Source organism: Hemiscyllium ocellatum, unplaced genomic scaffold (genome assembly GCF_020745735.1).
Source record: "Hemiscyllium ocellatum isolate sHemOce1 unplaced genomic scaffold, sHemOce1.pat.X.cur. scaffold_540_pat_ctg1, whole genome shotgun sequence".
In the NCBI taxonomy this organism is placed as follows: Eukaryota; Metazoa; Chordata; class Chondrichthyes; order Orectolobiformes; family Hemiscylliidae; genus Hemiscyllium; species Hemiscyllium ocellatum.
Window position 1 is genome coordinate 371,392 of NW_026869107.1, and position 24,312 is coordinate 395,703.

A 24,312-nucleotide genomic window follows, 5' to 3' on the forward strand; every position below is an offset into this window, starting at 1 on the left:
TACCCTTTCTCCATTCCTGTTTTCTACTCAGTGTATTCCTACAGCCCCTGTATATCTTCAGGGATTCCCTTGATCCAGCTGGCTATACCTGACATGTGCCCCCTTTTCCTTGACCAGACCCTCAATAGACAGCCAGTGTTTCCGAATGCTGTCAGTATTGAGCTGCACACAAACAGGAAAATGCTGGCGCTAATCGATCAGTTTATCTCACTTTTAAAATATTCTCACTTGGCAAACTTCCCTTTCCCTGTAAATAATTCCCTTCCCCAATCATATTTTGAAAGTTCCTGGCTAATACGATCAAGATTGGTCAGGCTCCATTTTATAACTTGCACTTGTGGACCAGGCCTGTCCTTTTCCAAAGCTGTTTTCAAACTACTAGAACTGTGGTCACTTTGGCAAAATGCTTTCCCACTCACGCCTCAGTCCCTTTCCCGACCTTGATTCCCAAGGGGAGGTCAGGTTTTGCCCCATTCTCTTTTCAGGCCATTTACATATTGATTGGGAGTTTTCTGGAACACAATTACCAAATTCCTCCCTTGCAAACGCTGAACACTGGCAGTCCCAATCTAGGTCTGGAAAGTTCAAAAACCCGACCATAACAGCCCTGTTATTCTGGTTGATATTTAAGATGTCCCAACATATTTGTTCCTCAGTCTGCCACGGATTATTCGGGGTCAGCAGTCAGATCATATCAAAGTGATGACCCATTCTTATTTCTCAGTTCGACTAACATAGCTTCACTGGGCGATCCCACAGGAATATCCTCTCTAAGTACTGCTGGGATGATTCATTCACCACCACACGTCCTCTCTTGCCTCCCCTTCCTGTAGCATCTCTACCTTGAAACAATGAACTGCCAGTCCTGCCCCTCCCTCAGCTGTGTTTCTGTAATAACTAAAATATCCCAGTCCCATGTTCCAATCCATGCCTTGAGTTCATCTTCCTTAGCTGTCAGGCCCCTTGGATTGAAATAAATGCGGTTTAATCATCGGTTTTCCCCCATTCCCTGCTATGTTCTTGCCTGCCTTGTCTGCTAAAATTACTGTCTGTAACTCGTGTACCAGCATCAATCTTCTTTCTGGCCTTACGTCTATTTAAGGTCCAACACCCTGCCAGACTAGGTTATATCCTCTCAAGCATGTCTAGCAATTCACCCCAGCAGGATGTGGGTCCCTCTCCCGCTCCCAGTTTAGGTGCCTTTCCCACCCTGTCACCCTGTGCTGACACCTTCAGGGATCTATGGACTTGTCCACCAAGGTCCCTGTATTCCTCAATACTCCGCAAGGTCCTACCATTCATTATGTCTGTCCTTCGCTTATCGTACCTCCCACAGAGTATCTCCTCACTTCTATCAGAACTAAACTCTGCTTAGATTTTCATCTGATCGACATCGAACAGCAGACGGAGATGATCCTCCTCACTGTGAACAACACCCTCACCTTTCATATCATCTGCAAACCTACTAATGATACCTTCTGCTTTCACATCCGAGTTATTAATGTTCAAAGGTTCCTGCACAGATCCCTGTGGTACACCCGCTGGTGAAAGTATTCTATTCACCAAATTTGCATCCAATTTGCCAACCTGCCTTGAAACGCAGTTCTTTTGGATCAGCCTTACATTTTGCATCTTGTTCAAGGACTTAGTCAAGTACATGTAAAACACTCATTTGCACTGCCTTCATCAATATACTTCAGCACCATTTAAAGAAAAAACTGAACTGAATTCCTCCGACAGTACATTCCTCTGCCAAATCTGTGATGACTAAACCAAGTTGGTCCTTATCTTTGCAAGTGTCGATTCATCCTCACAATTCATTCCAATCATTCCCCTCCCCCTGCTGTCAGACTATCTGCTATGTAATTACCTGGCCTATCCCTGCTGTCCTTCCTGAACAAAGGAACGACATTAGCGACCCTGCAGTCAGTCAGCACTTCACCTGTGTCCAGCAAAGTATTATATATATCCACCGGAGCCCAACAAATTCTGGGTAATTAGCAGTAGGGTAAAAGAATGCTGGTCCAGGCAATGACACCCACATCCCATGAATGAATAAATAAAAGTACATATGTCCCTCCCTACTTCTGCAAACCCCTCCAGCTGCAGCAATCTGTCCTGGCTTTGTAACACCGTTTTGGCCCTGCCCACTCTCTGTAACTCTCTCACTAACTCAAGCACCTTCGTCTCTCCATGTTTCTCTCGTGTCAATAAACGTTGACAATGTTCCCCTTCCCATTGCCCTCCTCCTGTTAGCAGACCCATTTCAATCCCTTTAAAACTTACTCTAAAACTCTCTCTCAGTTGAGGATTTTAAGTACTTTTTGGTGATGTTCTCAGCTTCATAATCTAATATGATCAGTTTTGTCCTGAGTGAGGGACCGGGGGGGATTTCTTGCTTAGTTTTTGTCTGTTTCAGTCGAATGTCCTTTTGTTGAGTGTTTTACACTGTTCCTTCAAATGTTTGCCACTGTTCATTTCCAGACGCCCATATTTCAGTCTGTTCAGCCTGTTTACCTTGGTCAGTTCTCCTATCAAATCCATGTAATTGGCTATTTTTGTTTCTAGTTGTAGCTTGTCCTTTCTGTGATTTACTTTAAAACTTTATATTTCTTTAAACTGCACTTTATCACAATTTCCCAAAGGATCTCTCCAGGTGACATTACTCATTCACTAAGTTTTATCACACAACAGTCGCTCTGAGACAGTTACGTCCATAACCAATTGCACAATGTGTTATTCTAAGAAACACTGAAAAAAATTCTCTGAACTCCTCTTCCAATATCACTGTTGTCAGTGTGAGTGTCCCAGACTTTGCGAATATTGACATTTCACTAAATGTTCACCATTCCTTTATTAAAAAATCCAATGAATTCCTATTTATTGCAGTGACGAGCCATGGAATATTGTTTGGTGGTCTAAAACTGTTCTGCTACTTGTGTCCTTGGCAAGTAGTAGCCAGAATTTACATTCAAACTGACTCTACTTCATGATCTGAGGCCTAATGCTTTCTCTATAATGCCTTTCTTACCCATTATTGTTATTCTTACCCATTTTGACTGAATTTGCACAGGGTTGTGAACCATTGAATATTTCTGTCCACCTTTTGTTCGTCCTGTAACCACATCTCTCTGGTGTCTAAACCTCTTTTATCTCTGTGTCACAAATCCATCTACCTTGTTGCAGAGACTTTGGCCATTAATAAAAAACATAATTTACTCGTTCCCACAATTTCCTGTCACAAATGGATTTGCTGATGTACAGTTTTAGTTAAACTTTGTCCCATCCTGTTCCTTTCTGTTGTCTTCAGTCACATTCCCACGCTGCTCTGATGCTTCACGTTTTCTCTTTGGATTTGGAAAGCTTCTTTCACCTGAAGCCTGTCCCTGCATCCTCCCTGTCAGTTTAAAGCCCTGTCCATATACCTACCAACGTGATTGGCCAGGACATTGTTCCACTGGAACTGAGCTGGGACCAATCTGAATGGATTTTTTTAAAAAAAATCCGGTCTGGGATGTGGGTGTCTCTGGCTGAACAGCCTTTATTGCCCATCCCTTGCTGCCCTTGAGCTAAGCAGCTGGCTCGCCCATTTCACAGGGTCATTGAGAGGCAAACACTTTGCTGTGGGTATGTCGTGCAGACCACATGAGAGTGAACTGTTGTCTTTCTCTGAAGGTCAAGTGTTTGGATTTTTATCAATACTTATTTATGGATTGTTAATTCCAATTTTTAAAACATATACTCATTTAAAATTCCACATGGTTAGAATTTATAAAGAAGAAGGGGGGTGGTCACTTTGTTGGGACTGTATTGTAGGCTGTTATAGACACAACAGATGCCAGAGGAGCAGGTGTGTAGAGAGATTGCTGATAACTATAGGATTGGAAGAGGAGTACAGGCTGGAGATTTTAATATTCCCTGTATTGACTGGGCCACCTGGAGTATAAAAGACCTGGACGGAGTGCAATTTTTCAAATGTGTCCAAGGAAGGTTTCTAAATCAGTATGCCGAGGGCCCTACTCTACTCAGCAGGTGCAACACTGGAACACCCCTCACAAAACAAGGTCGGACTAGTGACTGAAGTGTCATTCGGAGAGCACTTTGGGTCCAGTGCCCACAACTGTCTTCGTTTTAACATAGTTATGGAGGAAGATCAGCAGGTCCCCAGATTGAGTAGGAAAACTGGAACAGGGCCAGGTTTGGGGCCATTCTGCAGGATCTGGCCAGCGTCAATGCTGTGAATTTAAAATTGCACAATGCCCAGTTATAATCCAACTCGCTTTGGAAGCGCTGGTGATCACCGTTACAGATGAAAGGCTTCAACTAAATTTGTTTGATATTATATTCCATGACCCTGCCATCCTGTTGCTATAAATTCTGTGTATTAGGATTGTGCTCCACAACCACCTGATGAAGGGGCAGTGCTCTGAAAGCTAGTGCTTTCAAATAAACCGGTTGGACTGGAACTGAGTGTTGGGTGATTTTTAACTTTGTACATCCCCTGTCCAACACTGGCACCTCCACATTATGATTCCAGTCGATTGGGTGAGTCTGTTTGAAGGAAAGGGAACAACTGGTAAATGGGAGGGTTGTTAGAGTGTGATCTCAAGAATCCAGGACCAGTCTTCCCCATTGGGATAAAGGGAAAAACTGGCAGGGTTAGGAATCCTTGGCTGGTGAGGGATAATAAGGCTCTGGTCTTGAAATGAAGACTGCTTGCATTGGGTTTAAGCTATCCGTATCTACATAAACTCTTCTATTCTTAAAGACACGATCAATCTGTGGAGACCCTACAATTCTTTCAGTCCCTCTAAGACTCCAAATCTGCAGAAATCATTCCAATCCCTGTGACTCTTCCGATCCAGTTCCTACAAGACCCATTATCTATGTGATATCTTTTCATTGCCAGCCCCACCCTGTCAATGGAAGCTCCTCCAGTGTCTCCATCCATCCACTCATTTCCATAATCTTCTCCAGCTCTTACATGTGTAAACATCACCCTCCCCGACAATCCTTCCCACTTTGACCAAACTGGAGGAGGTTACTAATGCTCGCTAATCTGTGAAACTGTCTCCAAAGAAAATTGCTGTCTTTATGACTTGGAAAATCTGATTGATTCCACACCCTCTTTATCTAAATAACCTTCAGAACCTAAGCCTTCCTGAAAATACAAACATCTTCAGTCACGACTACCCTCCATACGTCTATTTGTTTTTCCAATCTGTACAACCCACTTTATCTCTGTACTCAGCACCATTCACCTGAAACATTCCTGTCTGTGTAAAACACCCCATCCTACCACTATCCTTATCCCTGTAAACTGCTCCATTCCTCCCAACCTCCCATTTCCATGAACTCCTGTAGGCCCGGTAGCTCTCCACATTTCTGCAACCTCCCGTGGCTCTATGGTCCTCTTTCCCTGTGAAACCACCTCCAGTCCCCACACCCGTCTCAGTCAGGGTCATCTGCTCAAGACCAGACAATTTCTGTCTCTGTTCCCTCCTACAACCTTAGCAACGCCTCTTATTTGTGTCACTTCATTCAGATCACATCCTCTCCCATCTCCCAAAACATCTTGCTGCCAACATTACGCTTGCTATTTAGAACATGGAATTGCATGTTCCAGTACAAGCTCTTCCACCCTCAATATTGTGCTGACCTTTTATCCTATTCTGAAGACGAAACAAACCTACATACCTTACATTTTACTATCATTGATATGCCGATCCAAGAGTTGCTTAGATGTCTGTAATGTGTTTGAATCTACTACCAAAGCTGGCAGTCCATTCCACGCACCCACCACACTCTGTGTAAATAACGTACCAGTCCTGACCACGCCGACAGCATATCCCAACCCAATCTAGTTCTACCTGCCAGCACCAGACCCTCTGATATCTAAGCTAAACACTCCGCCAATTACCTGACACTTATGTCCCCTTGTGATAGCCATTTCGTCATGGGAAATAGTCTCTGGTTATTCACTCTATCTATGCCTCTCATTCCCTTGTACACCTCTATCATGTCACCATTCTTCCTTCTTCGCTCTGATCAGAAAAGCCCCAGCTTCCACAACCTACCTTCTATGGGCATGCCCTCTAGTCCAGGTTGCATCCTGCTCAATCTCCTCTGCACTGTCTTTAAAGCTTCCACATCCTTCCTATAATGAAGCGAATAGAACTGTTCACAATATTCCAAGTTTGGTCTAACTGGGGTTCTGTAGAGCTGCAGGAAAACCTCTCATCTCTGACAATCAATCCCCCCCCCCGCTAATGAAAGCCAACACACCATCCGCCTTCTTAACACCCTGTCAACTTGGGTGGTGACCTGAAGGACACAGGATCCCTTTGTTCCTGCACGCTGCTAAGAATCCTGCCTTTTACCACGTAAAGGTTTTCTGCAGAATCCTCCAATCTAAAACTATCCCTACCTTTTGTAAGTTCCTCCAGTCCCTACAACACTCCTAAACTCCTCAAGTCCCTATATTTCTAATATCTACAAAATCCTGCCGTCTTGATGTCCCTCCATATATCTGTAACCCCCACCATCCTCCAGTGCCCTTCTGGGGAACATTGCAGAGGAAGGAGGAGTGGGAGAGCCTGGGCCATGTTACGAGGTATGAAGGGCTGCAGAACATGGAGGATGGTACAAATGTAGGAAGGGACTTGGGACCTGCAGGACGTTACGGAATTCATAGAACATGCAGGATGTGACCGAGAATGGGTTGTGGAACATGGAGGATATTATGATTTGAACCGGAGGTAATTTTTGATTGGACCATTCAGCCAGTCTTACAGTCATAGAGATGTACAGCATAGAAACAGACCCTTCATTCCAACCCGGCCATGCCGACAGGATATTCCAACCCAATCTAGTCCCACCTGCCAGTACCTGGCCTATATCCCTCCCAATTCTTTCTATTCATATATCCATCCAAATGCTTCTTAAATGTTGCAATTGTACCAGCTGTAAGATCAGCTAAAAGATCCAATCAAAAATTATAGGTAGCTCAAATCATAACATCTTCCAGGTCCCACAACCCATTCACGGTCCCATCCTGCAGATCTGATATCCCAACCCAATGTAGACCCACCTGCTAGCACCCAGCTCATCTCCCTCTAAACCCTTCCTATTCATACATCCATCCAGATGCCTTTTAACTATTGCAGTTGTACTAGCTTCCACCACTTCCTCTGGCAGCTCATTCCATACATGTACTACCCTCTGCATGAAAATGTTGCCCCTTGGTTCTCTTTTATATCTTTCTCCTCTCATCCTAAACCTCGCCCTACAATTCTGGACTCGCACGCCCCAGGAGAAAAACTTTGTCTATTTACCTATCCATGCCTCTCTTGATTTTATAAACCTCTATAAGATCACCCTCAACCTCCGACTCTCCAGGGAAAACAACCATCAGCTGTTCAACTCTCCCTATAGCTCAACACTTGCAACATCCTTGTAAATCTTTTCTGAACCCTTTCAATTTTCACAACACCCTTCCGATAGGAAGTAGAACAGAGTTGCATGCGGTCTTCCAAAAGTGGCCTAACCACTGTCCTGTACGGCCGCAACATGACCCCCCAACTCCTGTACTCAATACTCTGAACAATAAAGGAATGCATACCAAGCACCTTCTTCGTTATCCTGTCTATGTGTGACTCTAGTGTCAAGGAACTCTATATTTCATTTGAAAAATTGCACAGAGAGATAGAGTGGCCCGAGATCTTCTGACAAATGCTAGTTCAGTCTAAGCTGGTAGGCGGAGGCAGTGAAGTATTTGCAGCACTGTCTGATGAATGGTCGAGAGATAATGCAGATGTCAAACCGGCTATTTTAAGTGCTTATGGATTGCTTATGGAAGGGAAGCCACTACAATTCCCTTTACTGTACCATCGCTAACTGACAAAGCTCCTTTAGATCTATATCCTCCAAATTGTTGAAACTTGCCCTCACCATCGCAACTCTCATTATTTTCTAACATTTTTGAGACTCGAAAACCATCCCTATCAGTTTAATCTCCTCCACTGCATACAACACTCCGAGTCTGTGTAATCTCTTTAAATCCTTCCGTTCCTATATACCTATGTATTGGTGTGACTGCTTTGTGGCAATTGTATCCTCGTTTATATCTGCAAAAGGCTCCGCTCACTGCAGCACATCCTATGCTCATAAGTGAATCTGGTCTCTCACAAGACTCTCTACGACTCTCTCATCCAGTCTCTACAAGCTTCCCTATCCCTGTCGTATCTTGCAGCATGCACACCACTCACTCTCTCTGACATACCTTCCAGTGCATAAAATCATCTCTCCTTCTAACTTTATGCCGTCTACAACTTCCTCCCTATCCCTGCTACATACTCCAGTCTATAGCATCTTCCATGTGCTTGCAACATTCTCCTGTCCATACCACCCTCCCTTTCCCTGTAATATTCTCCATTCCATACCACCCTCCCTATCACTGTGATATTCTCATGTAATGATCCACAGCCCTACACACATCCCTGTCTCTGAAGTCTAATCAAAGTTGCTTTATCTCTCTAACTTCCTCCAAACAATAAAATGTTTTCTCCTGCGAACATTTTGTAGCAACTATAACTACATTTAACATTGTTGCGCTCCCAAACATCCCTCCAAGGCCCTCTCTCGGTGACACGCGCCATGCATTTGCAACAAGGCAGATGGAATGCCAGCATTAACTGAGGTGAACAGATATGATCCAACTGTTATTGTGGAGGGGTGGCTGCAGAATGATCATGACAGCAATGTGATTATTGAGGGGTTGTAGGGATTTAGGCAGGATCAGCAAAAAAAAAGCAAGATCCAGTCTGTTGTGAAGAAAGGATACAGTCAGTGCTTTAGTGAGACAGCCAATTTAATCTGGGAATCAAAATATCGAATCATTTTGAATTTGCAGCTTCCAAATAGCAAGGGGGATCTGGAAGATCAAATCACAATCCATGCTCGTTGGTAAGTTGGATACAATATTTCCTTGGTGATAGTAGACAGAGGCATGTGGAGTGGTCAATTTCTGATTGGACGTCTGTGGCCAATGGTGTTTCACAAGGATCAGTGCTGCGGTGTCTGTGTGTAATTTATATCTGTGCTTCAGATGAAAAGGTCAGCAGTTTGCTTAGTATTTTGCAGATGAAATTTGGAAAAGCATGTAATGATCAGGGATAGTTAGGGGAATTGTGGATAGTGAGGAGGAGTGTTAAAGGTTGCAGCAGTGTGTAGATCAGCTGGGACGCTGTGCAGAGAAATTGCAAACCGAATTTCATCGGGACAAGTGTGAAGTGATACATTTATGAAGTCAAATGGAAGAGAGAAGTACAATGATTGACTAATTGGAAACATTGATAAACAGATGACCTTGGATGCAAATCCATAGCTCCCGCAAAATAACAACACAGTAGGATGTGGTGGTAAAGGAGGAGTATGGTATGTTTACCTTCATTGGTCACAGTATTGAGTACAGACGTTTGCATGTCATGTTGTGACTGAATGAAACTTCATTCGGCCATGTTTGGAAGGTTTGTGTGTCGTTCTCATCTCCACGCTACAGGAAGGATGTGGAGGTTTTGGGGAGGGTGTAACAGAGGGTTGGCAGAATGTTGCATGGATGAGAATGTGTTTACTGTAAGGAGGTTGGACGCAGTTGGATTATTTTGTGAGAATATCAGAGACTGGGGTGTAACCTGGTACAGGTATATAGCGTTAGGAGAGGTGTGAACAGTGTGGAGAGTTGGAATCCTTCTTTCACTGTAGAAATATCAAATACTAGTCTGCCTCGGTTTAAGGTGAGAGTGAGCAGTTTTAAGTGAGATGAATGAGGCCAGTTTTCTTTACCGAGAGAGTGGAAGCTGCTCAGGAGGTGGGAGAGGTGGCAATGAGAGCAAAGTTTTGAAGTGGCATTTAGACAGGAACATGAACAGGCAGAGAATAGAGGGATATCAACCATGTGCAGGCAGATGCGATTAGTTGAGAATAGCATCATGGTCAGTACAGCCATGGTGTGCCGAAGGGCCTATTACTGTGTTGTACTGTTCTATTTTCCAACTTAACGGCATCTACCCTGTCAAAGCAAATCAGAATCCTGGATGTTTCTTTCGATTTCTCTCCCATTCTTCAAAACCCCAATAATTTCAAGGCCAATCTACCCCACCTCTGCTCATTGGAAAAACCTGCCATCTCCAGGATCAGCTGAGTGAACCTTCCCTGGCCTGCCTCCAATACAAGAATATCTTTCCTTAGGGCACACATACTGTTCATTTAATCTAGGTTGGTCTGACTTTTACCTTACATCGTTGTAGCAGGACCTCCCTACTTTTAAACTCCATTCCCTTTGTAATAAATGCCAGCATTTGATTTGCCTTCTCAATTACCTGCTGATCCGTAAACTCCCTTTGTCAGATTGATACACAAGGATTACCAAAATCCTTTGTGCAGTCAGTCTGAAACCAAACGATGTTAGCCTGACAGTAAGTAGGGAACGTGCTGGAATGTCGCACGTTTTGTGAAGGTTTGTAGCTCAGGTTGAGGTTTAGGGTGTAGGTTTGCTCGCTGAGCTGTAGGTTTGATTTCCAGAGATTTCGTTACCTGGCTCGGTAACATCATCAGTGGTGACCTCTAAGTGAAGCGAAGCTGTTGTCTCCTGCTTTCTATTTATTATATGTAAATGTTGAGCACCTCGAGACTTGCTGTGGTGAAATTGGGAATCCAGGAGAAAACAGCACAAGGAGCGCGCTGTCACATCAATGCCCCACCCACCCCTTTCCCATGGCCACCTTCTGCCCCAAGTCTAACAGTGTGTGTGAAAGTCCACATCGGTCTGTACAGCCAACAACAAACTTCCCCTCTACCCCCCGCCCGCCCCGAGAGTGGGAGAGAGTCAGCCTCGTCTGTGACCCACCGCCAAAGGGATGACGAGACAGGAATGTTGAATCCCCTCACAATTATCCCAGTGCCTTTGTTACAAATTCAAAAAATTCCCTGTTAATGCAGTGTCTAATAATGTGATATCACTCAGTATCTCTCCATGTGGTATCCCTCGCTGTGTCGGTCTATTTGCTGCCTCTGGCAGCATTTCTCCCTCTTACAGATGGCCTGAGATCCTGAGTCAACAGAATTGTCCACTCCAGAGAGACACAGCAACACAGGCAAGGGATGGAGACTGGGATTCTCGAGATCTCTGTTGGACTCAGTGCCACTCTGCATGAGTTATCCTCATTGCATCAGTCTAATTTCCCATTCTGTCTACTTCTGTCTCATGCAGGTAATCAGGATGTTCCTCACTCCTGTCTCATCCATCACCTCATTGAAACTGGTTGGTCAGCCCGAGTGAGAGAGGTGGAGAGGGAGATCTGGAGCCTTCAGTAAATCCTGCAGCCGGTAAGATCACTCACAGTAAACAGCACAGGGTGGGGTGGTAGACTTCTATATTCAGACTTGGAATACAGGACATAGATACAGAGCTGGGCAAGGAACAGCAACATTCTAGGCTTCATTCCCACCATTTTGTGAGGGTCCTGCTTTCACCTCTGCTGTACTGGTCCTCAATGCGACAGCACAGGGGATCGCAGGCATCAATCCTGGCCCATGCTGTGTTAGTGATCTCTGTAATATCCTCCAGTCCCAATAATCCTACCTCTGTCTGGAATCTTCTCTAGTCCACATCATTCTCTCTGTCTCTGTCAGGTTCTCCAATACCTAACATCCTAATTCCTAAACTTCTGCAGGAGATACTAAATGCCTTCATCCCTGACTGTCCTGTCTATCCTTGTAAGCTCCTCCCACCAACACCACCCTCCATGTCAATGTATTTGACTTGAAACTCTCCATGGGTCCCTACCTATGTAATCTTCTCCAGCTCCTAGAAACCTCCCTTAGCTGTGAAAACTTTGTAATCTCCTTATCCTTTTCCAATTCTTTGATCTTTATCTTGTTAAATGTCAACCTCATTCCCTACACCATTCACGCCCACAGAAAACTCTTTCAGTTTGTGTAACCCTCCCCATTTGTGTAACTGTCTCCAACCCAGTAACCTGGCATTCTCCATTGCCTTCTTATCTATGTAGCCTCCAGAGCATAGAAGCTCCTTATATCTGTAAATGTCTTCAGTCATGACCACCTTCCATATCTCTGTTATTATACACAATACTCTCCTAGATGAAATAGTCCCCTGTCTGTGCCTCTCAGTCTGCCTACCTCTTCCTTTCTCCATCCCTATCCCTATCTCCAGAATCTAATCCAGCTCCCTGAATCTCTGTAAATTCCTCCAATCCCCAAATCCCTTTGTCCCACTGACATTCTTTACGAGATGTAACTCTGTTTAATTCTAACTTCCTCGATTCCCTTTAAGCCTCCCTATCTCTGTAACTCTAACAATCTGTTCAACCCCTCACTACTGAGGAATGACTCCCTGCATTCACCATAAGGCAGATGGAATGACAGTGAACAGATATGATGGAACTTTCTTTCTGGAGATTTAGCTGCAGAATGATAATCGCTGGGAAGTGAAAACTGAAGGGTTGTTGGGATAGAGTCATAGAGTCAGAGAGATGTACTACAACATGGAAACTGACCCTTCGGTCCAACCCATCCATGCTGTGCAGATATCCCAACCCAATCTAGTCCCAATAAGCAGACTAGGCAAAAAGCCAACAAGTTGTGAAGGAAGGATGAGGTCAACGCATTAATAAGACAATCATGTGGATCTGAATATCAAAAGTGGATCTGAGAATAAGCATGCAGCAGCAACTGTTAGCAGGAATTCTTTTGTAGGCACCAAACAGTGATGGGAATGTCAATATGGTTACAGTCAGGACACTGAATGTACTTGTTGCAAGGGCAGTACAGTAACTGTGTGTGACAGTGGTCTCCATGCCGACTGATACAGCAGTGAGTATCAGTGCTGTAACGGATAGAATCCTGGATTGTATGTGAGATGGTTTTCTCCAACATAATGTCATATTTGTAGATCAAATGCTGTGTACTAATAAATAAACAACAATCCCATTATAAAGGAGATTTGTGAGCAGAGACCCATAATATTATGCAGGACATATTGAGTTTGTGCTTAGACCATGAGATGTAGGAGGCGAATGATGCCATTTGTCCCATTGAGTATGCTCTGTTCTTCAATCAGATCATGGCTGATCTGACTCTGATAAACTATACTTTCCTGCCTTCTCCTCAAAACCCTTGTTTCCCTGATGCATTAAAGTCTGCAGGAGGTTACAGAACAGTCGGAGAAATAGACAGAAATGGCAAATTGAGTTTAGTCTGGACAAGTGTGAGATGATGTCAAATTCAAGAAGAAAGTTCGCATACTGAGGGATATTGATATACAGAAGGATCTTGGTGCAAGTCAGTAACCCCAGAAATGGCAACAGAAGTATGTCAGATGGGAAGGCAGGCAAATGGAACACTGGCCTTCATCGGGCACAGTGGGTAAAGTGGTTTGCATCTGACGCTGCAATTTTATGAAACGTTTGTTTGGCCATATTTGGAGAACTGTGTGCAGTTTTCATCCCCACACAACAGGGAGGATGGGGAGGATCTGGAGAGGGTGCAAAAGGGGTTTATCAGCACGTTGTCTGTGTTAAGGTTTTTTTAAGAGTATGTTAGGTGTAAGAGGAAATTAAACAAAGTTGGATTGTTTAATGAGAGTAACACAACCTGACTAGGCACAGGAATATAACATTGGGAACAGGGATAGATAATGCAGTTAGTCAGAATCTCTTTCCCAATGTGTAATTTTCAAATACTTGTGTGCATAGGTTTAAAGTGAGAAAGAGGAAGTTTAAACGAGATGTGTGAGGCAAGTTTGTTTTTTTACGTGGAGTGGATGTTACCGAGGGAGAACGTAGAAGCAGAAATGTGAGTAAAGTTTTGAAGTGGGATTGAGACAAACATGAACAGGCAGAGAACAGAGGGATATGGACCATGTGCAGGCAGATGGTATGAGTTGGAATAGTTTCATGAACAGCATAGAGGTGGTGGGACGAAGGGCCAGTTGCTGTGCTCTACTGTTCTATTTTCGAACTTATCAGCATCTGCCCGATCAGAGCCCCTCAGAATCTTGGATGGTTCATTCCATTTCTCTCGCAATATCTAAACTTCAATGGGTTCAACCACAACCTACTCCACCTCTTCTCATTGGAAAATCCTTCCATTCCCAGGATCAGCCGAGTGACCCTTCTCTGACCTGCCTCCAATGCGACAATATCTTTCCTTCGGGCACTCACACTGTTCATAATATTTGAGGTGTGGACTGACTTGTACCTTGTATAGTTTTAGCTAGACCCGCCTATTTTTAGACTCCATTCCCTCTGTAATAAATGGCAGCATTTGATTTGCCTTCTCTATTACCTGCTGAACCTGTAAGCTACCTTTTTCAGATTGATAAACAAGATCTCCCATAACCCTTTCTGCTGTCAGTCTGAAACCAAATATTGTTATCCTCACAGTACGTCGGGACCATACTGACATTGTTAGAAAGGATATGTCAATATACAATAACTGGCCACTTAGAAACACATTTGATAAAAGAGAATGTGTTTTTGAGCCTGTTAGATTTAATTTGTTGGTGTGAATATTAATGGCTAAATTGTAGGGGTTTAGGAGGGGTGTAGTGATGTGGGGGATGTGGTGTATTTGAATTATCAGAAGCCTTTACACAAGTTTCAATAAGGGCTAAAGGGTAACTTGGTAGAGAATAGGGTCCCTTAAAGATCAATCAGTTCACCTATGTGTGGAACCAGAGGAGATGGGTGAGAAATTAGACAAAATAGTCTAGCCAGTATTTGTTGTGGATAGATCAGTCTTCAGTAGCTCATTAGGTCGATCCTAGAATATTGTGGGAAGCTAGGGAAGAGATTGCAATGTCCCCAGCAGAGATATTTATATTATCAACAGACACAGTGAGGTGTTGGAAGACTGGAGGTTGGCTAATGCTGTTCCACCACTTAAGGGCTGCAGGGAAAAGCCAGGAAATTACAGCCCAGTGAGCCCAGTAATGGGGAAGTTGTTGGAGGAGATTCTGAGAGAAAGCAGCTCCTTACATTTACAATGGCAAGGGCTGATTCGAGATGGTCAGCATGGCTTTGTGAGTGGAAAACCATGTTTCACAAACCGGATTGACAGTTCGAGGAGGTGGCCAAAGATAGGTGAAGTCAGAGCAGTCAACGTTGTCCACATGGACTTTAGCATCTAGTCAAGAGGAAGAAGGAAGCTTACTTAAGGTTGAGGAAGCAAGGATCAGACAGGGCTCCAGAGAGTTACATTGGGTGGCACGGTGTCTCAGTGGTTAGCACTGCGACTTCACAGCACCACGGACTCCATTTCGATTACAGCCTCAGGCGACTGTCTGTTTGAGTTTGTACACTCTCCCCGTGTCTGTGTGGGTTTCCTCCACGTGCTCTACTTTTCCCCCACAGCCCAAGATGTACATGTTAGGTGACTCAGCCATGCTAAATTACCCATAGTGTTTAGGGATGTGTAGGTTTGGCGCATTAGTCAGGGCAAATGGAGAGTAAAACGGTGGGGGAATGGGGTTGCGTTGGATATTGTTTGGAGGGTTGTTATGGAGGTGTTGGGCCAAATGGCCTGTTTCCATACTGTAGGGATTTCCTGAAGGTACCAGGAAGGAACCGAGGAATGGACTTAGGGGAACTAGAAGGGGACATAAAAAAAGCTTTGTTGGGAAGGATTAAGGAAAACCGTAAGGCATTCTCCACTTATGGGAGGAACAAGAGGATGGTCAGAGTGAGGATAAGGCCACTCTGGGATAGTGGAAGGAACTTGTGTCTGGAATCACAGGAGGTAGGGGAGGTCCTTAATGAATACTATGCCTCAGTATTCACTGCTGAGAAGGGTCTTGTCGTTTGTGAGGACAGTGTGAAACAGACTGATAGACGTGAACAGGTGGATGTTAAGAAGGAGGATGTGCTGAGAAGTTTGTAAAAGATAAGGATACATTAGTCGCTGAATCAGACTGGATGCGTCCAAGGTTTCTTCAGGAACCGGGGGAATGAACTGCTGCGCATCTTTGCACCGTCACTGTCCACTGGAGTCGGACCAGATGATTGTGGGCAGGAAAATATTATTCCTTGTTCAGGAAAGGGAATAGGCATAATCCTGGGAATTGCACATCTGTCAGTTTTATGTCTGTGGTGTGCAGATTATTGGAGAGGACTCTGAGAGACAGGATTTATTATTCCTTGCAAAACCATAGTTTGATTAGAGATAGTCAGCATGTTTGTATCAGGGGCAGGTCATGCCTTACAAATCTTATTGAATCTTTTGAGAATGTGACAAAACACCTTTATGGCTCATTCAAAAAGTACGGAGACATGGGATACAGGGAAACCTGTCTGTCTGGATACAGGATTACTTGCCCTCAGAAGACAGAGGGTAATGATACGTAGAAACAATTCATCCTGGAGCTCAGTGACCAGTGGTTTTCTGCTGGGAGTGGTTTCAGTACCTCTGCTCTATGTGATTTTATGAATAAGTTGGATGTGTGAGTGGAAGAGTTGATTAGTAAGTTTGCCAATGAGACGAAGATGGTGGAGTGGTGGATAGTGTGGAGGTCTGTTGTGGGTTACAAGGGGACATTGACAGGATGCAGAGTTGGACTGAGAAATGGCAAATGGAGTTCAATCTGGAAGTCATTCATTTTGAAGATTGAATTTGAATGCAGAATGCAGGGTTAAAGGCAGGATCTTTGGCAGTGTGGAGAAACAGAGGGATCTAGGGTTCCAAGTCCATAGATCCCTCAAAGTGGCCACCCAAGCTGATCGGCTTGTTAAGAAGGGATATATTGCGTGGGATTTCATTAGTTTGGGGATTTAGTTTTAAAACTGTGAGGTTATGCTGCAGCTCTATAGAGCCCTGGTTAGACACCACTTGGAATATTGTGTTCAGTTCAGGTTCCCTCATTCCAGGACAGATGTGGAAGCCTTAGAGAGGGTAAAGAGGAGATTTACCAGGATGCTGCCTGGACTGGAGGGCATGTCTTATGAAGAAAGGTTGATGAAGCTAATGTTTTTCTCATTGGAGTGAAGAAGGGTGAGGGGTGACTTGGCAAGGTGAACAAGGTGACGAAACTCGTAGATGGAGTGAATAGAGAGAGGTTATTTTACCCTGACAAAAATAGTTATTAAAAGGGGTTATAATTTTCGGGTGATTACCGGATGGTTAAGGGGAGATTTCAGAGGTAGGTTCATTACATACAGATTGGTGGCTGTATGGAATGCACTGCCAGCAGTGGCAGTAAAATTAGATGCATTAGGAACATTTAATATACTTCTGGGTAGGCACATGGATGATAATAAAATGAAGGGTATGGAAGGTAGAGTCATAGAGGTGTACTTCAAGGACACAGACCCTTCTGTCCAACCCGTCCATGCTGAACCGATATCCCAACCCAGTCTAGTCCCACCTGCCAGCATCCAGTCCATATCCCTCCAAACCCTTCCTATTCATATACCCATCCAAATGCCTCTTAAATGTTGCAATTGTACCAGCCTTCACCACATCCTCTGGCAGCTCATTCCATACACGTACCACCATCTGTGTGAAAAAGTTGTCTTTTAGGTTTCTTTTATATTTTTCCCATTGACCCTAAGCCTATGCCCTCTAGTTCTGGACTCCCCAACCCCAGGGAATATACTTTGTCTATTATCCTATCCATGCTCCTCAAAATTTTGTAAACCTCTATAAGGTCACCCCTCAGCCTCCGACGCTCCAAGGAAAAACAGCCCCAGCCTGTTCAGCCTCTCCCTTGAGCCTAAATCCTCCAACCCTGGCAACATCCTTGTAAATCTTTTCTGAACCCTTTCAAGTTTCCCAACATCTTTCCGATAGTAAGGAGACCAAAGTTGCACGCAGTATTCCAACAGTGGTCTAACCAATGTGCTGTACGATTGCAACATGACCTCCCAACTCCTGTACCCAATACTATGACCAATAAATAAAAGCATACCAAACACCACCTTCACTATCCTATCTACCTGTGACTCCACTTTCAAGGTGCTGTGAACTTGCACCCCAAGATCTCTTTGTTCAGCAACACTCCCTAGGAACTTACCATTAAGTGTATAAGTCCTGCTAAGATGTGCTTTCCCAAAATGCAGCACCACGCATTTATCTGAATTAAACTCTATCTGATACTTTTTTTTTATCTTACGGTCGGATAAAATATTGGCGGGTCATCATGGGCGAAGGGTCTTGTTCTGTACTGTTCTGTGTTCTAAATGGCGTATGTTAAACTGGGTAATAAGCTCAGATCAGTGTAAAAGGTTATGGCATTCTGGAGGAGCTTGTCAACTGGACAGAAAATTGGGCTTGATGGTAGGAGACAGAGGATGATGGGAGACGTATTGTTTTTTCAGACTGGAGGCATGTGACCAGCGGTGGAGTGGGTCAATTGTTGTTTTTCATTTGGATAAATGGTTTGGATGGGAATATTGTTAAGTAAGTTGAGTAAGTTTTTTGCGTGACACTGAAATTGGCGGTAAACTGGACAGCGATGAAGGTTATCTGTTATACAACAGGATGAATAGTACTGCTGGGATAGTGGGCTGAAGAATAGCAGATGGAGTTTAATTAGATAGATATGAAGTGTTCCATTTTGGTGAAACAAACCAGGGTGGGACTTGTACAGTTAATGTTCGGGTCCTGGGTAGTGTTGTCAATCAGTGACCCAGGGATGCAGGTACACAGTTCTTTGTAAGTGGTGTCACAGGGAGACAGGCCGGTGAAGCAGGCGTTTGGGATGGTTACCTTCATTGGGGAGAGCATTAAGAGTAGGAGTTGGGACTTCATCTTGTATCTGTACAAGACATTGGTCAGGCCACCATAAAAGCAGAGTTGATCAGTGGGAAGAACTCATCTGGTTCCCTGACCTCATTTTGTGTAGAACATCTGACGTTCTAACCTGGTCTGGCTAACATGTGACTCCAGACCCACTGCAATATGGCTTACTCTGAAGTGTCCTCTGGGTAATTAGCAGTGATGTCCACAGCCCATGAATGAATAAATAAAAGTACATATGTCCCTCCCTATCTCTGCAAACCCCTCCAGCTGCAGCAATCCGTACTGGCTTTGTAACACCCTGACCACTCTCTGTAACACTCTCACCACCTCCGGCACCTTCACCTCTCCCTGTTCCTTTTGTGACATTATACCCTGACAGTGATTCCCCTTCCCACTGCTGCCCTCCTGCTAGCAGACCCTTTGCAATCACTTTAAAACTTACTTCGAAAACACACTCTCACTTCAGGATTTTAAGTACTTTTTGGTGATCTTCTAAGCCTCATAATCTAATAGGATACATTTTGTCCTGAGTGAGGGGCAGGTGGGAATTTCTTGCTGAGGTTTTGTCTGTTTCAATGGTATATTCTTTGTTGAGTGATTTACACTGTTCCTTCAAATATTTTCCACTGTTCATTTACAGGCACATATCTCAGTCGGGTTCGCCTCTTTACCTTGGTCAGTTCTCCTCTCAAACTCATGTAATTGGCTGTTTTTGTTTCTAGTTGTAATTTGTCCTCTCTGTGATTCACTTTAAAACTTTATATTTCTTTAAACTGCACTTTATCACAATTTCCCAGAGGATCTCCCCAGGTGACATTACTCATTCACTAAGTTTGATCACACAACAGTCGCTCTGAGATAGTTGTGACCCTAACCATTGCACAATTTGTTACTTAAAGAAACACTGAAAACTAATTCTCTGAACTCCTCTTTCAATATCGCTCTTGTCAGTGTGAGATTTTGGGAATATTGAAGTGTCCCAAAATTATCACAAAGCTTTTATTAAAAATTCCAATTGATTCCTGTTTATTGCAGTTATGAGCAACGGAATGCTGTTCGGTGGGTATAACTGTTCAGCTGCTTGTGTCCTTGGCAAGTAGTAGCCAGAATTTACATTCATACTGACTCTACTTCATGATCTGAGACCAAATACTTTCACTGTAATGCCTTTGTTACCCATTATTGTTAGTGTTACCCATTTTGCCTGAGTTTCCGCAAGGTTGTGAACAATTGAATATTTATGTCAACCTTTTGTTCGCTCTGTAACCACATCTCTCTGATGTCTAAATCTCTTTTCTCTCTGGCACAAATCAATCTACCTTATTGATGAGACATTATCCATAATTTACTCTTTCCCATAATTTCCTGTCACAATTCGATTCCCTGATGTACAGTTTCAGTTAAACTGTCCCATCCTGTTCCTTTCTGCTTGTCTTCAGCCATAATCCCATGTTGCTCCCATACTTCACCTTTTTCCTTTGGATTTCGAAAGCTCCTTTCACTTGAACCCTGTCCCTGCATCCTCTCTATCAGTAATCTACCGACGTGATTGGCCAGGACCCTGGTCCCAGCACCGTTCCAATGGGACCATCCTAATGGATTATTTATTAAATCAGGTATGGGATGTGGGTGTCTCTGACTGACCAGCCTTTCTTGCCCAGCCCGAGCTGCCCTTGAGCTGAGTAACTTGCTCGGCCATTGCAGAGGGTAATCGAGAGGCAAACACTTTGCTGTGGGGATATCGTGCAGACCACGTGAGGATGAGCAGATGTCCTTCTCTTTTTTACATCAGCAATGGTTTCATATTTATTCATGGATTGTTAATTACTATTTTTAAATTTATTGATGGTGGGATTCAAATCCACCTCCACCTGAACATTAGCTGAGGTTTTGGATGCATGCTCTAGCAATAACACCACTCGGTCATCACTTCACCTGCTCACTGGTTGCTCATCCCTGAGCACTGATACCAGGGCATCATGAAGCTAAACCCATTCTTCCAATATGACTGTGTGATCCTGAGGTCTTCCAGCACTCTGGTGATATCACTCAGTCTCCCTCCATGTGGTATCCCTCACTGTGTGGATCTAATTGCCGCCTCTGTCAGTGCCTCCAACTCTTGCACTTCCTTTAGATCCTGAGCCAGCAGAATTCTCCATTCCAGAGAGGTGCAACAGTATAGGCCAGGAATGGAGACTGGGATTTTCCAGATCTCTTTGGGGCTCATTTCCATTCTCCATGTGTAATCCTCTCTACATCAGTCTAATTTCCCATTCTGTCTATTTCTGTCTCCTGTAGGTTCTCAGGAAGGTGCTGACTCAATAGACTTCCCAATTGCTAGGTGTCTCGTCCAACACCTCTTTGAAGATGATTGGTCAGCCAGAGGGACAAAGGATAGGGAGATGTGGAGCCTTCAATAAATCCTGCAGTGAAGTAAGATCACTCAGAGTGCACAGAGCAGAGAGCAATGAGAGGGCTGCTAACATCGCTAACAAGACATGACATAGATACAGTGCTGGAGTGGGAGCACAGTACAGTACAGACATACCCCTAGCTCAAACACCAACTCTACTTTAATTTATGTTGCATTGAGACAGCATAGGGAGTTCATAGTTATCAATCCAGTCCTGTGCTGTCTTAGTGAGCATCAGAACATCAGAGGGGAAAGCAGGCCTCCGACAAGATGTTGTGAATGCTGCCTGGGATCTTTCTGTTCTGAGTTCTCCCTCCAACACTGTGCTAAGACTCACTACTCTGCAACACTGTACTTATGACTTGGCTTGTGTACCAGTGTCTTCAGTCATTTTTAACTCCTATAACAGTTCCTGCCCCTGTAACCTCCTCCCTTCCCGATAGTCCCTCCACATATTTGAAACGTACTGCATTCCAGACTACCATCCCTATCGCTGTAACTTGCTTCAGTGTCTACAGCATGCTTTATTTCCGTACTGTAATCCTCTTTAGCTGGATACAGAGTGATACAGCACGGAAACAGAAACTGTGGCCCAACTCGTCAATGCTGCCCATGTTTCATATATTGAATGAGTCTCATTTGCCTGCGTTTAGCCCTTAGCTCTTCAAACCTTCTCCTCTCCATGTTCATGCACAAATGTGTTTTCCATGTTGTCATTGTTCTTGTTTCTCGCATGTGCCCCCTGGCAGTCCGTTCTATCTGTACACCATCCTCTGTGGAAAGTGTTGCCCCTCAGCTCCCTTTTTCAATCTTTGCTCTCTCACCTCCAGTTTGTACCCTTGCGTTTTGGACTCCCTTACCCTTGGCATTTTCACCATTCTTAGGTCCAATCCTTGTGGCACTCCACTGGTCACTGTCCTCCAGTCTGATAAGAAAGCCTCCACCACCACCCTCTGTCTTCTTTCTTTGAGCCAGTTTTGTGTCCAAATAGTTAGTTCTCCCTGTATTCTGTGAGATCGAACCTTGCTAGTCAGTCTCCCATAGGGAAACTTGTCAAACGCCTTACTCAAGTCCATATAGATCACATCTACCACTCAGCCCTCATCAATCCTCTTTGATACTTCTTCAAAAAACTCAATCAAGTTTATGAGACATGATCCCTTACGCACAAATGTCTATCTCTAATCAGTCCTTGCCTTTTCAAATACATGTACATCCTGTCCCTCAATATTCCCTCCAACAACTTGCCCACCACCGACGTCTGGCTCTCTGGCCTATAATTCCCTGGCTTTTCCTTACAACTCTTCTTAAACAGTGGCAACATGTTAGCCAACCTCCAGTCTTCCGGCGCCTCACCTGTGAGAATTCCATGTTACAAATATCTCAGCAAGAGGTCCAGTAATCACTTCTCTAACTTCCCACAGAGTTCGAGGGTACACCTGATCAGGTCCTGGGAATTTATCCACCTTTATGCATTTCAAGGCATCCAGAACTTACTCCTCTGTAATATGGACATTTTGCAAGTTGTCGCCATCTATTTCTCTACATTCTATATCTTCCATATCCTTTTCCACAGTAAAAACTGATGCAAAATACTCGTTTAGTATCTCTGGCTTTTAAACGTTGTAATTGTATCCACATCCACCACTTCCTCAGGAAGTTCATTCCACAATCAAAACAGCCTCTGTGTAACAATTTGCACCCATTTTTTTTAACATCTCTCTCTTCTAACCTTAAAGATGTGGTCCCTCCTCTTGAGACTCCCCCATCCTGGGGAAAAGGCAACTACCATTAAATTGATCCATAAGTCATTTTTTAAAATAAACTTTTATAACATCACATCTCAAATTCCAGGCTCCAGTAAAAAAACTCAGCCTATCCAGCCATTTTTCAGAACTCAAACCTTCCGTATCCAGCAACGTCCTGGTAAATCTCTTCTGAACCCCCCGCAGCTCAATAATATCCTCCCTATAACTGGGCGAGCAGAACTGTACAGACTATTGCAGGTCTCACAAATGTCTGTGTAATCTCAACATGACGTCCCAAATCCTCCACTCAATGGACTGAGCAATAGTCAGGTATGCCAAGCACTGTCTTATCCATCCTGTGATGCAAACCTCAAGAATTATGTACCTGAACTCGGAGGTCCCTCTGCTCTAAAACACTAACTGAGGTCCGAACAGTAATTGTATCGAATCTACCTTTGTTTGTTTTACCAAGTGCATTACCTTGCATTTATACAGATTGAAGTCCATCTACAATTTTTCAGCACATTCACCCAAATCATCAAGATCCCTTTTGTAATCGTAGCACACCTCCTTCACTGTCCACTATGTCAGCCTCCAGCCTTCCAGCCCATCACATATGTCTGTCAATGGTACAAATACCTTTGCTCGGGGCTCCACAATTTCTTCCCTAACATCCCACAATGTACTGTGATACACTTAATCAGGTCCTGGGGCTTTACATAATCATTGTGTTTTTAAAACCTCCAACACCATCTCTTCTATAAATGCCCTCTTTTCAAGTCATAGAGATGTACAGCATGGAAACAGACCCTTCGGTCCAACTCATCCATGCTGACCAGAAGATGTAAATAAATCCATCCCTTTTACCAGCATTTGGCCCATGTACCTCTAAACCCTTATTATTCATATACCCATCCATCTCGTAAAGGTTGTCATAGTATCAGTATGTGTTACTTTCTCTCTCAGCTCATTCCATGCACACATTACCGTGTGCATAAAAAAGCTGACCCTTCAGTCGCTTTTAAACCGTTCCCTTTTAACCTTAAACCTGTTCACTCTAGTTTTGGACTCTCCAACCCCCGGGAAAAGACCTTGAATATTTACACAATATCCCTCATGTTTATATAAACCTCTGTCAGGTCACCAGTCAGTCTCCGATGCTCCAGGGAAAATAACCCCAGCTTATTCAGCAACAACCCCAGAAACATCTTGTAAATCTTTTCTGAGCACTCTCAAATTTCACAACATCCTTCCTAGAGCAGGGATACTGGAATTGCAGCGAACTCCAAATATGGTCTAACGTATTACTCTTGTTCCCTGAGTTCCCCAGTGTTT

The 24,312-nt window shown here is 43.9% G+C and overlaps 1 long non-coding RNA gene across 1 annotated transcript in view; it reads left to right on the forward strand.

Moving 5' to 3' along the window:
- Positions 1-24,312, forward strand: part of LOC132813924 (uncharacterized) — a 43,509-nt gene that overhangs the window by 13,759 nt on the left and 5,438 nt on the right. The window contains exon 3 of the long non-coding RNA XR_009644216.1: positions 11,270-11,385. This is a non-coding gene — a long non-coding RNA (uncharacterized LOC132813924). The remainder of the gene's footprint in view (positions 1-11,269; positions 11,386-24,312) is intronic.